The sequence below is a fragment of the Dermacentor albipictus genome, chromosome 2 (genome assembly GCF_038994185.2).
Source record: "Dermacentor albipictus isolate Rhodes 1998 colony chromosome 2, USDA_Dalb.pri_finalv2, whole genome shotgun sequence".
Lineage (NCBI taxonomy): Eukaryota > Metazoa > Arthropoda > Arachnida > Ixodida > Ixodidae > Dermacentor > Dermacentor albipictus.
The window spans coordinates 12,150,073-12,164,813 of NC_091822.1; the positions used below are offsets into that span (position 1 = coordinate 12,150,073).

General features: G+C 50.4%; 1 pseudogene; it reads right to left on the reverse strand.

Annotated features, from left to right (window-relative positions):
- Positions 1 to 14,741, reverse strand: part of LOC135908837 (glucose dehydrogenase [FAD, quinone]-like) — a 161,673-nt pseudogene that overhangs the window by 75,306 nt on the left and 71,626 nt on the right.

The following is a 14,741-nucleotide window of genomic DNA, read 5'->3' on the forward strand; positions in this document are numbered from 1 at the left end:
CGAAATCGTATTTCCCTTGGTCTCCTTATCAGGCACGCACTGCGTCACGCACTACGTCATACGTACGCAGAGCTACCGGCTTCTACAACGCCACTGTTGTTGCCGACGGAGCGAAGTTGAGACGCAGGTGGCCGTTAAACCGAGCCTCGACGCGAGCGACGATATGCGTTGACCGGGGCGCAGACCAAAGCACGAAATAAAACACGCTTGCTTGTAATTTGCGATTGAGCATACTTGACAGTAAATTAACTGAATGAAACGTGGGATGTTTATAGCTTTAGCTTAGCGGAAAAACACGGGGCTGTCCGTTTCCCTCCTGTAGAAGCCCATGTATTGACAGCAGACGGGAATGCCACAATATTTACGACTTCACTGTGAACCACGTAATGATGAAAAGTAAATGAAACTAGACGTAATGCTAGAGTCGTCTTAGCGGCCAAATTCACTATGACTTTTTTTCCAAGGTACCTATATTAGATTGGGAGCTACAGAGGATTCGCGAGAAAGTTGGATTTGCCACAAGGCGTTTTCTGTTCGCCGCCACGATTTTTCCGGAGCTTAGCCATAGACAGCTTCGCTGTAAAACCATATAATAGTACAACGACCTGGGAAACGGATAGAGGCATACAGCCTGTCTGCACATACATAAATTCAAAGCGGCTTTTAGGCATTAAAGTATTCGCCAACATGCTGCATGCCGTGGAGAGGGGACAGAAAGGCTCTAAAAGGATGGCACAAGAAAATAAAATAACACAGATAAGAACAAGAGAATTTATTCATTATATTTTATAGCTGACTGTTCAACTGTGTTAAATTTAATCCAGAATAGTAACTAGAGGCAGCTATTTCAGTTAAGATAAGCAAAGAACAAGTCGAGGGTTTGCGCCCTTTCTTTAGACAGTGGCAGAAAACTATTACGCATTCTCGTGTAGAGAACGCTGCCCTAAACGTGGAAATACAGCAGCACTGCACGATGCGTTGTTGCTGTCGTTGTTGTGATTTCATCCTTATTACGTACTTGTTCTTTGCAAGCCTGGCCTCTGCTGGCTACCGAACAGTGCAGAGAAGCCTGCATCTAGTATTGCTATAGCCTCCATGGTGCAGACGATGTGGAGCTGCTGGGTTGCCATTGCAATGTTTCTGGGTATCGAAGCCAAGCACGCTTCAAAGCTGGCGAGCAGAAAGCGAGCGGCCCGTGCGGGAGAAAGCTCCAGCGACCAGCGGCACTCAACGCACCACGAACCAACCGCGTACGGTCCCCATGATTCAAGGCGTGATGCGCGCATTCGCCATGGCTCCCTAAGCAACAGCAAGGAGACAATCGTGTCAGAGGATATTGCCGTGGGCAAGCTTGATGCCTTACGTCATACTCCCTCCTAGCACATTGGTCACGTACATCCCTCTTGGTGTTTTCTTTCCTGTATGGCCCTGCAACCCATGGACCAGGTGACCTCGAAGGACAGCGCACGGGCGGCGTATGCGCTCAGGTGAACGAGCAGCGCGGACATCATCACGCGACCTTCAACATTTGGTGCGCGGTATAGAGAGCATGCATGAAATCACCAGCCTTTTCTGATCACTGTCGCATGTTGCCTCCACACCCTCCACGGCCATGCAACCCCCAACAAACAGCACGTGGGCAAGCGGGACCGGTAGTCTGGGCCGTGCAAATGGGAGAGCACGGCGGTGGCGACCGCCATGCTCCTTCGCTTCTGTCCTAGTGCTCCTCAGTGCAGAATGTGAATTTTCCTCTCAAACAAACTCGAACGGGTTGGCGGAACGCCTAAGAGTGCTAGCATGCTTTTCGTGAAACGATAAATTATTTTCGTGTGCCACCAAAATAACGAATGGCTGTCGCTGACCTTTGTGACCTTGGAGAAGATCGACACGTGGAGGTTTTTGCGTCCCTTCTTGCCCGAGATGGGCAACACAAACGCCTTCGACGTCGACCAGCGCTCTTTACCCCGCACGGTGAACTGGTTAGCCATGAAGCCTGCGAAGAAGTGGCGGGTTGGCGAGCAAACAACACTGGCAAAGTAGTGACGGAAGTGCCTGTGGCTTTTTCTCCAAAACCTAAAGGTTTTGACAGATAAAATGTATCACTTGGCTATACTGCTGTAGGAGCTATCGGACATCATTACAAGAGCATCGCCATAACCATAAATAGCGGGATAAAAGTTGACGAACAGACAGGCTCAACGGCGTTTTGATAGGTGGACCTATGTTTGTCAGAGACGGCCTTGTCATGTTTGGAATGTCACCCGTCTCTGACAAAGATAGATCCACCTATCAAAACGCCAGCAAGCATGTCCAAGGCAATTTAACCTTGGTTATTGAAGTTTTATCAAACATTGTGTTTGCATGTGTCACCCGTCATGTTAATTTTGCATCAGCATAAATTCAAATGCGAAAAAGAAATAGCTGATCGCAATTCCTGTTATGCACAATTACATAAAACTGTGACTAACGAGTGCTCTCCAGACTGTTTCAAAGTATGACGTAGCCTCAGTTGTGCATTTCAAAGTCTGAATTTGGTCACTGTTACAAATTCATTACATTATGGGGTTTTACGTGCCAAAACCACTTTCCGATTATGAGGCACGCCGTAGTGGAGGACTCCGGAAATTTTGACCACCTGAGGTTCTTTAACGTGCACCTAACTAAGAACACGGGTGTTTTCGCATTTCGCCCCCCCATCGAAATGCGGCCGCCGTGGCCGGGATTCGATCCCGTGACCTCGTGCTCAGTAGCCCAACACCATAGCCACTGAGCAACCACGGTGGGTAGTTACAAATTCAACTGAACCTGAAAACATAAGAATGCGTCAGTGTAATTGTTCGCCTAGATGTTTCTGCTTACAGTGTTGTAAGACACCATGACCCTATTCTTACCGGACGAGCAGATACTGAAGTGCTTTGCTTAGTTTGTTATTTCGTATTTCCTTTGTTGTTATTGTACGGTAGCAGTTATAAACCCGTGCGTCTTATCAAATATATTGCCGCGCTACGACGCGGCCGTAATTGCGGTAAGTGAAATGATGCAGTCACCATTCATTGAGGCACCATTTGCTGTCGCCTTGCGTGTGTCTCAGAGACATAGTGATCAAACGAGGTAATAGCTGAACAAACAAACAAAATAGCTGAATGAGCGAACGACACCTAAACCAGCCAGTGAACGAGCGGGCGACCATACGTTTTCTTCGCGAGTGCTCCACCCGCCCCATCTTAACCTACCCAGACTTTAAAGCTGACCTGAATTAAGACATGCGTCTCAAAGACGTATTTTCATATTTGCATCGCGTGCATGCTGTCCTTCGGCGACGAACGCGGTTTCGGGAGAGCACACACACTTTTTCTTTGTATCGCAAATCCACCGGGCGACCGCCAATGACGAACACGAACAAACAAGGCTAGTTAGTAACTAGAAAATGCAGAGCCGCTTTCCTAAGATGAGTTTTCACACTGGAGTCTCAAATTTTGTCAAAAGGAATGCGGTGACTCCTAAAGCTTTCATAATCACATTTTCGCACGCACCTCCGGTGCCCGTGAATTCAAGCTTGCTGGTGCACAATACGATTAAGCGCACCAGATACGACCACGTACTGCTTATATGAACAAAGTACACGTCGCGTAGGACTGTACTATGAGAGACTCGCAACTACCTCGTGCACTCGTGTGGAGAATGTTGGTCTGAAGCTGTCCCTGCCAATTGGATGAATCTTTCTTAACCCGTAGCGCTTACCGGAAGGTATCGAGAAAAGCTTCTCTTTTCTGAAACTATTTTGGCATACGAAGCAGGTTATGGTGATCGAAGATGCCGTGACGCGACGTAGCTCTTGCCACAAAACTTAGTGCAAGGCATTCGCAAAACAAACAACACCGAATAGCATCGGCGCCCACATGCGCTCCTCGTCAACCTGTACACGCTTCGCAAGCGAAAATGGCACTGAAGCGCGACTGTAAACAAACGAAGCCGGCGCGAGTGCCCACGTGATGCCATTAGGCCAATAGGCACGCGGCCTCGGACAGAGCGCGCCAGGAGGTGGCGGCATTCTTGAAAGCGTGGCGCTACTTTACGAAGTTTGAGGGGTTTTCTTTTTCGCAATTTGATGTGAATAAATGAATATATATATCCTCGCCTAATGAAGAAAACCGTGCTCATTTCAGTAAACACGAGACACAATCGTTTCTTTATCGGGGCAAGCTCTAAATAATTTCTCAGAGTGATTTTTTTACTTATTTATTTATCACAGTACCCACAGCGCCACATCATGTTCGAAAGCTCTTTTGCCACATCAATAAAAAAACACCTGTCTAGTAGCTCTTGGCCTTGACATTATTCAACTGATTGTGAACTGTAAAGATTTACAACTGTGGCAAATATAATTGTTAGTACATTATTGAAGTTATTCCGAGATTTATTCATTTTGTAAGAGTTCTGGGGCCCTATAATGTAAAACCATTCCAATCTGTTTTGATTTCAACCTCCTGACATCAAATTACGTAACCACCGACGCAAGCATCGGGTGGTAACCCGCAGCGTTCTTTGAAAAGGCGACTCAAATGCATTTCCCGTTCATGGGACGTCTCTTTATTTTGCTTTCAAAGTGAATATCAAGCGAATAGCGAAGAGGGAGCATGCTCAAGTGGAGAGAGTTCGACGGGGCCAAGCCAGCAAAGTGAAAGTAGATAACCGGATGTGGTGGGTGGTGGCGGCGTGTGCGATTGGTCCGCTTCTCCTTACTTCGCTTGCTGTGACTAGTCGAAAATCGCGGCGCCGTGCAACAGAAGGTGGAAAGTGTCGCTAAAACGGATACTCAGCAAAGCAGAGTTGTTAGATTAATGCCGTATAGGTGCCGAAAGGTCTCCATAACGTTATACTGCCACGCGATATCTTTTATTATAGGCAAATAAATCCACGCTCTCCGGCACCTCCGAGTAGCCAGTGCCACAGCAATGGGTGGGCAGTCATCTTTTATTCCTTTCGGAACAACACAGTCTGCGACTGTTCAGAAAAATGTTCAGTTTTGTTCGGCATATTAATGTGCCTTTAACGCGTACAGGTCACTTTGAGGCGGTGAGTTCTCGGGGTTTTGTGACGTCGCGTGACATGCAGGCAAAGTCGGCGCAGCCCGAGAAACTTTGAGGAATAGCAATTGATTAAAGGACGCCTTTTTCGCCAATGGCGAAAAAGGCGTAGAATGAGAAGTTATTTTTCTTTCGTTCTTTCGTGATTTTCGTGATGTCGCGTGACAGACCGCCGCAGTGGGCGGTGGCTTGAAAATATTTTGACCAATCGTGGAGGGCTGATTGCAGTATTGGAATAGAGAAATTTCGAATAACTTTACATCATAGCACCCCTGATTCATGCAAATAGAATAAAGAAAACAAGGCAATATTGGAAAACACTTCCTTTCTCGTGACTCACCTGTTTGCCGAGCTCCGTTGTGGTCATTGACCTCGTAGCCAAGCTCCTTACCGGCCTTGAGAAAAGCATGTAGAGCTGGTGTCTGAAACGGTGTAGAGCTGACAGTGAGCTCTCCACCGTAGCCGTGATAGCCTGCAGAAGTCAAGATTACCGAGATGACTGGTTTGGCCCATAACTTCCCATCTAGTGTGCCCCGAATGTTTAAGCAATATTTTGCTTTCGGAGTCCCTCATTACTAGCCGAGCGAAAAAAAAAAGAAAATCACCTCATAGGTCAGGGTTTGCCATCACTGATTGACTGCAAGTTCGGTTCTTGCAAACACGCTTGTTGCTTTGTGAAACACGAATGCGCCGACGAACTTAAAAAGTGTGAGTAGCATTTAGATCAATTGTTATTTTGACTCAACTCACAGAACATCACGTACATCGATCGAAAGCTGAAGCGCTCCGGGTTGCCTTTATCTTTTCAATCAGCATCGAGAAGATGTTCATTAACGGCTCCTTATGCAAAGGGCACCCCAAACCGGGAACGGTGAGGCAGCCCGAAGCACCGTCCAAAAAGACGCCAGAAACGAGCCGCGCGTTGGCGACGCGGCTGCACAGCAAGACGCGTCTTCTCCTTCACAATCTCCCCCCGCATAAAAAGAGCCATTCTGGCAATTTAAGAATCGGGAGGCAGAGGGTTGTGGTAGAGCCTGGGATGCGAGGCGTGGACAATGTCACGTCCGCGCCGGCGGAAGTAGTCAGGTGGTGGCAGTGGCTCAATGAGAAAATTCACCGTGCATGTTCGCTCCCAAACTCGGCAAGACCCTTCGAATTTGGGGCAAGTTTTGAGGAAAGCCCCGGCGTTTGAAAAGGGACAGACGGCCACACAAGAGAGCCTGGAGCATATGTGGTGTTTGGAAGCGAGTCGGTGGGGTTGCCTTTCTGGTGCTCCTGTTGCTCTGCTGTAAAAGTGCGCGTGCGCTGCCGGCATTCTTCGGCTTGTCGGGTGACGTGTAACGCAGGGAGACACTCGGAGGTGTTTGGACGGTGTGCAAGAAGCGTGTCGATAGTATGCGTAGACTCGGGGCCACACAGAAGGACGAAGGGTGAAGTTCTCGCAGTAGCCTGGATCGCGGTGCTGTACGCGAACGTGATGAATGGAAGGATGCGGTCCCAGTTGCCATTATCAGGTGCCACGTACATCGAGAGCATATCACCAAGTGTGCGGTTAAATATCTCTGTGATCCCGTTAGTCTCGCGATGGCATGCCGTGCTTGTCTGATGAATCATGTGCCATTCCGAAAGCAAACCTTCGGCGAATTCGGAGAGGAAGGTACGACTTCTATCACTGAGGAGTTCTCGAGGTGCGCCGTGTCGAAGGACGAAGGGATGCAGGATGAAAGGGGATACATCCCGCGCTGTAGAACTTGGTAAAGCAGCAGCTTCGGTGAAGTGTGTCAAATGGTCAACAGCAACTACGATCCACCTATTGCCCAAGTAAAACTCTTGCTTGGCATAGTTGGCTCATGCTTGAAGTAGTAAAGGCAAGGTAAAACATGAAAAAGGCGTCTAACTACAGCGTCTGCGTCAACACTAAAATCTCTAATAGTCACTCACCTAAAAACCTGATAAAACATGTGACCGCGCGAAAAATGAACCACGTGACAAACAATGAAATAGACAGAAGAGTTGAGCGATAAAGGTCTAAAGAACAGCGTCTGCGTCGAAAAATGCAACAAAAGCTTAATTGGATTGCATTGAATAACTTTAATGAGAGGTCCTGCGAGCTACGGGACGCAAGGTCCCATAGAGCGGGCTACTCCCACGTTGGGACCGGGAGTTGTAACTCCCTGGCCGCATCGTGGGCTCGCTGGACGGCCCATAGCTGCTCCGCCAGGTCCGTGCTGCGTAATGCTTCTTGTAGCCTGGCGGAGTCTTGATCCTTGTTTGCGTGGGTCCGACCACACGGCCAGAGCAAGTGATGTACGTCAAGTGTGCTATGGCAATTTTCGCAATATGATGTTTTGTATAGGTCAGTCATGTAGTGATGGAGTCTGTTCTGCGTGGGGTACGTGTTTGAAGCATTCTGAACGTGAGGGCTTGAGGCCTGGTGAGCTTATTCTGAGGTGTGCTGTATATTCTGCGGTCTACATAAAAGTGCTTTGTTATCTCGTTATATGTGGAGGGAGGGTCCCGATTCTCGCTGGGATGGTCACGACCAGAATAGGTGGCGTCGCGGACGGTTAGGTCTCGCGCGCTCCTGTGAGCCATCTCATTGAGATTGCGAGGGGCGTCCTCGATATCTCCGAGGTGTGCCGGGAACCAGCAGATGGTGTGATGCTGCAGCGGTGCGGATCTATTGATTATTTGTAGAGCTTGGCTTGCAATTGCTCCTTTCTGAAAGGCTTTGACAGCCGAACGTGAATCGCTGTAGACGTGGGTGGTGGTCGGGTCTGTGAGCGCGAGTGCGATGGCGACCTGTTCTGCTATCTCGCACTTGTGGGTCTTGACTGTGAGAGCGTTTGTGACTTGACCTTGCTTATTGATCGTGGTGGCAACGAAAGCCTTCCTGGTCGGGTATTGTGCCACGTACGAAACAGGCTAGGATCTTCTTATCACGTATTTCGCGCAGGATGAACGATCCGCGTGCCAGCCTTCTGGGTTGATGGTGCGCGGGGTTTATGTTCCGTGGGAGTGGGCGAACCGTGTAGGAGTTGCGTGTGTCCGTCGGAACACTTTGATATAGTTTCTCGATTAATGTGGTGTCATGACCTAGTTTGGCTAGGTCTTCTCTACCTGGTTTGGTTACAGAGAGTCTTGTCCATTGAGCCCGTTCTTGAGCTTCGGTGATTTCTTCAAGTGTATTGTGCACCCCCAGTTGCAGCAGGAGCTCTGTCTCGGTGTTCTTGGGGATTCCTAGCGCTAGTTTGACTAGCTTCCTCAGTTGTACATTGAGTTTGTCCTTCTCCGCTACCTTCCATCTGTACATGGCCGCCTCGTAGGTGAAGTGGTGAAGAAGCCACTAGATAATCGTCAACAAAATAATAACTAGTTAAATAAAAGGAATGCAGACGGTAAAACCAAATGAAATCACTCTAACATGAGGCCTAAATGAAACCTTCTAAAAGAGTCGTCTCCTTGTCACTAAGCACAATGGACGGCCTGCTGACGCATGCGTTTCCCTCTTTCTTGATGAAGTAGGCTTCCACAATTTCCCTCTCGAACCTGTCTTTTCCAAACTTCAAAAATTTGGTTTTCTCAAACTGAGGGCGGCAATTAGTGCAGTCTCTGCAATGCTCTGAAATGGAACTCCCTTCATTGTTGCGCAGATTACGGCAATGTTCCATTGCACGCTCATTGAAACATCGAAATGTTTGTCTGATATAGCTGCGACCACAGCTTAGAGCTCCATGTCGAGGGATGACATGGAGTGTGCGGAACTTGGTCCGCAGGCTGAGTCTGGAGGTAAAGGTGAGCGGGACAGGGCGTCTGCGTTTGAGTCGGTCCTGTCGTTTGTGTTCTTCTTGAGTCCTTGTCTTCTGCGCCTTGCCTTTACCACCTATTGCCGTCTGGTGTCAGGGGGAAGCGGATCGTATAGGTCGATGCCAACGCGACCGAAGGGTTTGCCAGGGCGCGGGAGTGCCTGAAAGGCACCAGACGGGCGCGTTGACAGTTAACAGAACACCGAACAAAATTTTGTACGAAATTGTACATGCAGCGCCAGTAGTAGCGGTGGCGAATTTGTTCGTACGTCTTCAAAACTTAAGCGTGGCCACACTGCGGATCGTTGTGAAAAGACGTACATATTTGTGACCTTAAGCAGCGGGGAATCACCAGAAGTCACCTACGGACTTCAGGAGCGTAATTGCGTCGGTGGAGCAGCTGGTCACGAATGGCGAAATAAATGGCTTTGCATCGGAGGGTTCGAGATACAGGATGGTCGATGATCCAGATAGATAGTCGAAAAGAGAAGCGATACACGGGTCACGACGTTGTAAGGGGGCAAAGGGGTTCATGTCGAGGGATGACATGGAGTGTGCGGTACTTGGTCCGCAGGCTGAGTCCGGAGGTAAAGGTGGACGGGACAGGGCGTCTGCGACTGAGTATGTGCGCCCGCTGCGGTACGTGACGCGAATATCCTACTCCTGGATGCGTAGTGCCCAACGGGCTACGTGGCCAGCGGGATCTTTCAAGTTGGCGAGCCAACAAAGAGTGTGGTGATCTGTGACCAAGTCGAATGGGCGCGCGTAAAGTATGGTCGGAACTTGCCATGTGTCCATAGTAAAACCAAGCACTATTTTTCTGTCATGCTGTAATTGGTCTCAGGCTTCCTCAGCGTGCAACTCGCATAGGCGACTACGTAGTCGGTGTAAACGGGCTTTTGTTGGGTGAGGACGGCGCTGAGAACGACCCCGCTGGCGTCTGTATGTACTTCAGTAGCAGCTGACGGGTCGAAATGGCGAAAAATCGGTGAGGAGGTGGGAAGACGACGCAGCGCAGCAAACGCGGAGTCACATGCAGGGAACCAGGAGGAGAGGTCGGCATCACCGCGTAGAAGCTGAGCCAATGGCGCCATGATCAATGCGAAATTCCGAACAAAGCACCAAAAATATGAGCATAGGCACACAAAGCTTCAAAGTTCTTTCATCGTCTTAGGCTGCGGGAGGTCAGCGACTGCTCGAAGTTTTGCAGTATCGGGTAGAACGCCATGCTTGGACACAACGTGGCCTAAGATGGTCAGCTCTCTCGTCGCGAAGCGGCCCATATTGAGCTTGAGTTGTAGGCCAACATTCGTGAGACAGGTCAAAACATGTCTGAGGAGGAGCAGGTGAGTCGGAAAATCAGGCGAGAAAACTACGACATCGCCGAGGTAACAAAGTCAAATAGACCACTTGAGGCCACGCAGCGTGTTCATGAGTCGTTCAAACGTGGCAGGGGCGTTACAAAGCCCGAAAGGCATCACGTTAAATTCATATAATCCGTCAAGCGTAATGAATGCGGTTTTCTGGTGATCGGCCGCAGGCATCTGGAGCTGCCAGTACCCGGAACGCCGGGCAAGGGACGAGAAGAATTCTGCTCCCTGAAGGCTGTCGAGGGCGTCGACGATGTGCGGCAAAGGATAGACGTCTTTGCGCATTACCTTACTTAACCGACGGTGGTCAAAGCAAAAGCGAGTGGACCCTCCTTCTCGCAAACGAGAATGACAGTAGATGCCCACGTTGAAGGTTGAATAACGTGACGGCGCAGCACATCTTCGACTTGGGTGGTAGTGGCACGACGCTCTTCGGCAAAGATGTGGTACGGTCGTTAACGCAATGGCTGATGCGAGCCGGTGTCAATGTAGTGCTGCTCTTCCAACGTGTGGCTTAGTTGAGGTTGTGAAATGTCTTATGAACTTCCAAAATCAGGAGCAGGAGATCAAGAAGGTAGGCGCCTTCTGCCGGTGTGAGCATATTGGCAATGGCACTCAAGAACCTATCCCTGGACGTCTCCTCAAGCGCGGAAGTCGAAGCTGGTTGGCCGGAGTCGACATCAAAAGAGTCTCTGGGGACGTAAACCAAAGTTTAAGAGTCGAGGTGTTCCACAAAGCCAAGGAATTCACCAATGAGCAAAGTAGCAGGTGCACAGGTGTAGAAGTATATATTGTTGCAGCTGCGAGCGATGCCAAGAATTTGGAGGGTATTGGTAAAGCTTTACGGCTTATGAAGACTTCGGACGGCGTGAAGAGGACCATTGCTTCAGAGATGAAATCAAAGGACACGGGTAGGAGGGCGAAGGAGCCAGGCGGAATATATGTGTCCTCGCGCACGGCAAGTTTAGAAGGGCGATCACGATGTTCGTGCAATGGTGCGTCACATAGAGGGGAAATTCAACTTTGGCGCATGCGCCAAACGGCTTTATAACGGGATAAGAAGTCCCATCCGAGGATGACGTCATGTGAGCATGCGGGAAGAACAATGCACTCGATTATATAAACAATGCCGTGAACAAGGACACGTACGAAGCGACAGTCCAGAAAGCGGCGTGGTCACCTTGCGCAGTGAACAGCACAGTTTGGCGGCTATCGCAGAAACGGCTGCGCCGGTCTCCACAAGCGTGAATGCAGGAACACCTTCTACAGAAATTGCGACCATGTTAGCAGGACAGGCGCGAGGACTTAGACAGTTCGAACGGGACGCAGTTCTTGCCTCTTATACTGCGACGTTCAGTTTTCCTGATCGCATGATGCGGGTCGCCAACGCAGTGGGGAGAGTGAGCGTCGGCGAGGGTCTGGCGCGCGATGCGACGCAAATTCTGGGAGGTCAGCCCGAGCATACGGTTGGGTGCAAAGAGTGGCGTATTGGCGGAAGGGCTGGCCTCCCTACTGGAACTGTCGAGAGGCGTCGCCGAACACTTGAGGGCGATAGCGGCAATATCGGGCGACGTGTCCGAGAGTGCAGCAGAAACAACAGATGGGGAGATTGCCAGGCGTCCTTCAAGCATTAGGCATCGGTGTGGTCCAAGGTGCAGCAAGCATGGGCTTCCGGTGGCACCGGTTGGGACTGGGTCGAGAAAGGCGCCGGTGGAGGCCTGCGTACTGGGTGCTGTTACGTTTCGCCTAGGACGCGCGGTATAGCCGGCGCGGAGGCAACGGACGCCGGGGCTTCGTTCAAAGCGGCGGACATTTTGGCCCGTTCGGAGCTGCCGCAACGCATCCCCGCCAAGCGCGTCCAGGCATGTTTCAGTGCCACGTGTCTTCGTGTGTGTGTGTGTGTGTGTACCCACGCTTCTCAAAGCGCGGCAGCCGGGGAGAGGAGCTCCCCGAGTGTGAAGCGAGGAGGTCTGACCAGCGCCGGCCCGGCTGATGCGTCACTACACTCGTCTCAACATGTCTCTCAGCTTGTCCGTGCCCCGCTGTCACGTGGTCCCGCCCCGTGACGTTCCCTCTTGCCCTCAACTCCGAGAGTATAAGAGCAGCTGCCCCCGGATGCCAGGAGAGAGGCTCCGAATTCTTCCGTCGAGAAGCGTGCTTTCCCGTCTCTCCACTTCGGTCGACCTGACCGGCCGCTCTTTTGCGATGCTAGAATAAACAAGTTGTTCTGTTAGCAGGCGCCTCATGCTTTGCCAGGACCTTCGGATGCTTCCAGTTGTGCCCCAGGCCGCCAGGCCAACGCTACCCTTGTGGCTTGCGACCCAGGTGCAACAACTCGTGCCAGCGGTCCGATGTGCAACAACGGGCGTCAGCGCTGAGGTTCCAACACTGCGCATACGTAAGAGGCGCCGCCACAGGCAGGACTGGCTCTGCGTAAGTGAAAGGCGTGGCGACAGGCTGCACTCCCAGCGCAGAGGGGAGATTCGCGGCTGCAGGCGGCTGGTAGTGTGCAGAAGGGACAACTTGAGCGACCTCTACGGAAATGAGAGTGCCGAGCGTGTTTGGAAGACGGGAGCTGGGCTCCAGAGTGAAGGGGATTAAAGAAAGTTGGCGGGCAAATTCCTCATGGACTAACTCCTTGACCTGTTGAAAGAATGAGGATTGGCCGTACATGGTGTCAAGGCTCGCTAATGAGCCGTAGCTTCGCGGAGAACGCCGAGTCAAAGCGTGTTGCTTCCTTAACTCATCATAGCTTTGGCATAGGCTGACGACTTCTACCGCTGGAGAAGGGGTTTATTAGTGGTTCCTTATGCAAAGGGAACATCCACCGGGAACGGCGAGGCATCCCGAAGCACCGTACAAAAAGACGCCAGCAACCGGCAGCGCGAACAGAGCTGAGCCACCCGTTGGCGATACGGCTGTACAGCGAGACGCGCCTTCTTCACAATCTCTTTATCCCTAAGGAAAGCAGACAGAAATTTAAGATCATCTTAGCAGTCAAACAGCTTCATTCGCCTATGCATTCGTTCGCGCCACTGCCCGTCTGTCGTTCTATGTTTTATTTTCCAACATGCACGGCTACGGATGTTGACTATGACAGCTAAAGGCAGATTCACATCTTGATTATTGCGTTATGCTTGCTGAATGACTCTTCAACTGAAAAAAAAGCATTCCAATAGGAAACACATGTAAAACACAGCCCACGGGAGGCGTTGTACGTTTTGCTCTTAAGGGAGTAATTCGAAGATTTGCTGACGACGAGTGCTCACCTTCTTCTGCGAGGCTTCTGTTTGTGTTGTCCTCGGACTTCTTAAAGTACGGCAGCACTTCATCATATGACCATCCCGTGGCGCCCCCTTTCGCCCAATTGTCATAGTCGCGTCGGTTGCCTCGGTTGTAGATCATGTAGTTCAGCACGCTGCCGCCTCCCAGAACCTTGCCCTGGATCCAAAGATCTCTCTGCAAGATACACGATAAGGAAATTGATGAGGAAATTTGTCGTGTTTACAAAGATGGTATGAAGGGTGCAAGTTCTAACAGTGGGTTTATGCTCGAGAGCTCACTTTGCGTCGCTGGACAAACGTAGATGAGCGATGCATAGCTTGAGGGTTTGCTACACGCCTCCAGGATAATTCATGACTGTTTGCCACAACTACATAACATCAGTGTTGGAGACTCTGCGACGCACACGGTGAATCATTAATCACACAATAAATATAGGCTGGCTCAGTCTATGATATTGCTATTAGCCACCTCCTATGACCAACGAAGAACACGACGATGGCCGGGACGTTGCGCGGTTTCAGCCATGTTGCCCATCCATGCAAATAATTTTTAAGACAACTGAGTGATACTTGTTGGGGGGGCTAGTTGGTGCATGTTTCCAGAAGAGAGTCGTAGCGCCGAAAAAGACAACACATAGCAAGCGAGACTGGAGCCCGCCTCACTTGCTATGTGTTGTCTTTTTCGGGGCTACAACCTTCATCCGGAAATTTGTAAGACCTTTTCATCGGGCGAGGAGGAAAGGGTGCGCTTTCCTTTCCTCCACTCTGGCTTGGGCGATTCGGCGCGGCGCTGCTTGCGGAACGATTTCGAGAGGTTTTAGATCGTACTCTGTGAAATTTGTGCAATGTCCGTTTAAATACAGGGTCGTCAGGGAAGCCTTTCCTTGCATCGGTAACTACAGTACGCGGAAATATCTCTTGGGGGCGCAAACATGTGACGTGCGTCAGCGGCGGTGTGTGTATGTACTGTGAACTATTTCGGGTGTACCGGTTTTAATTCAACGAAGTGAACCGATGTCTCCGTATTACCAGCATGAAAGGGTAAATCTGCTCACTCTCCGATCGCTTGGCGTAGGGACGAAAACATGAGAGCGCATGCTCGTCTCCAGCCAACCTAAAGCAGCTAGGAAACACCTAAGCGGCAGGCACTATGAAATATTTGTGATGCATCGGCATCTTTCTCACGCATTTGAA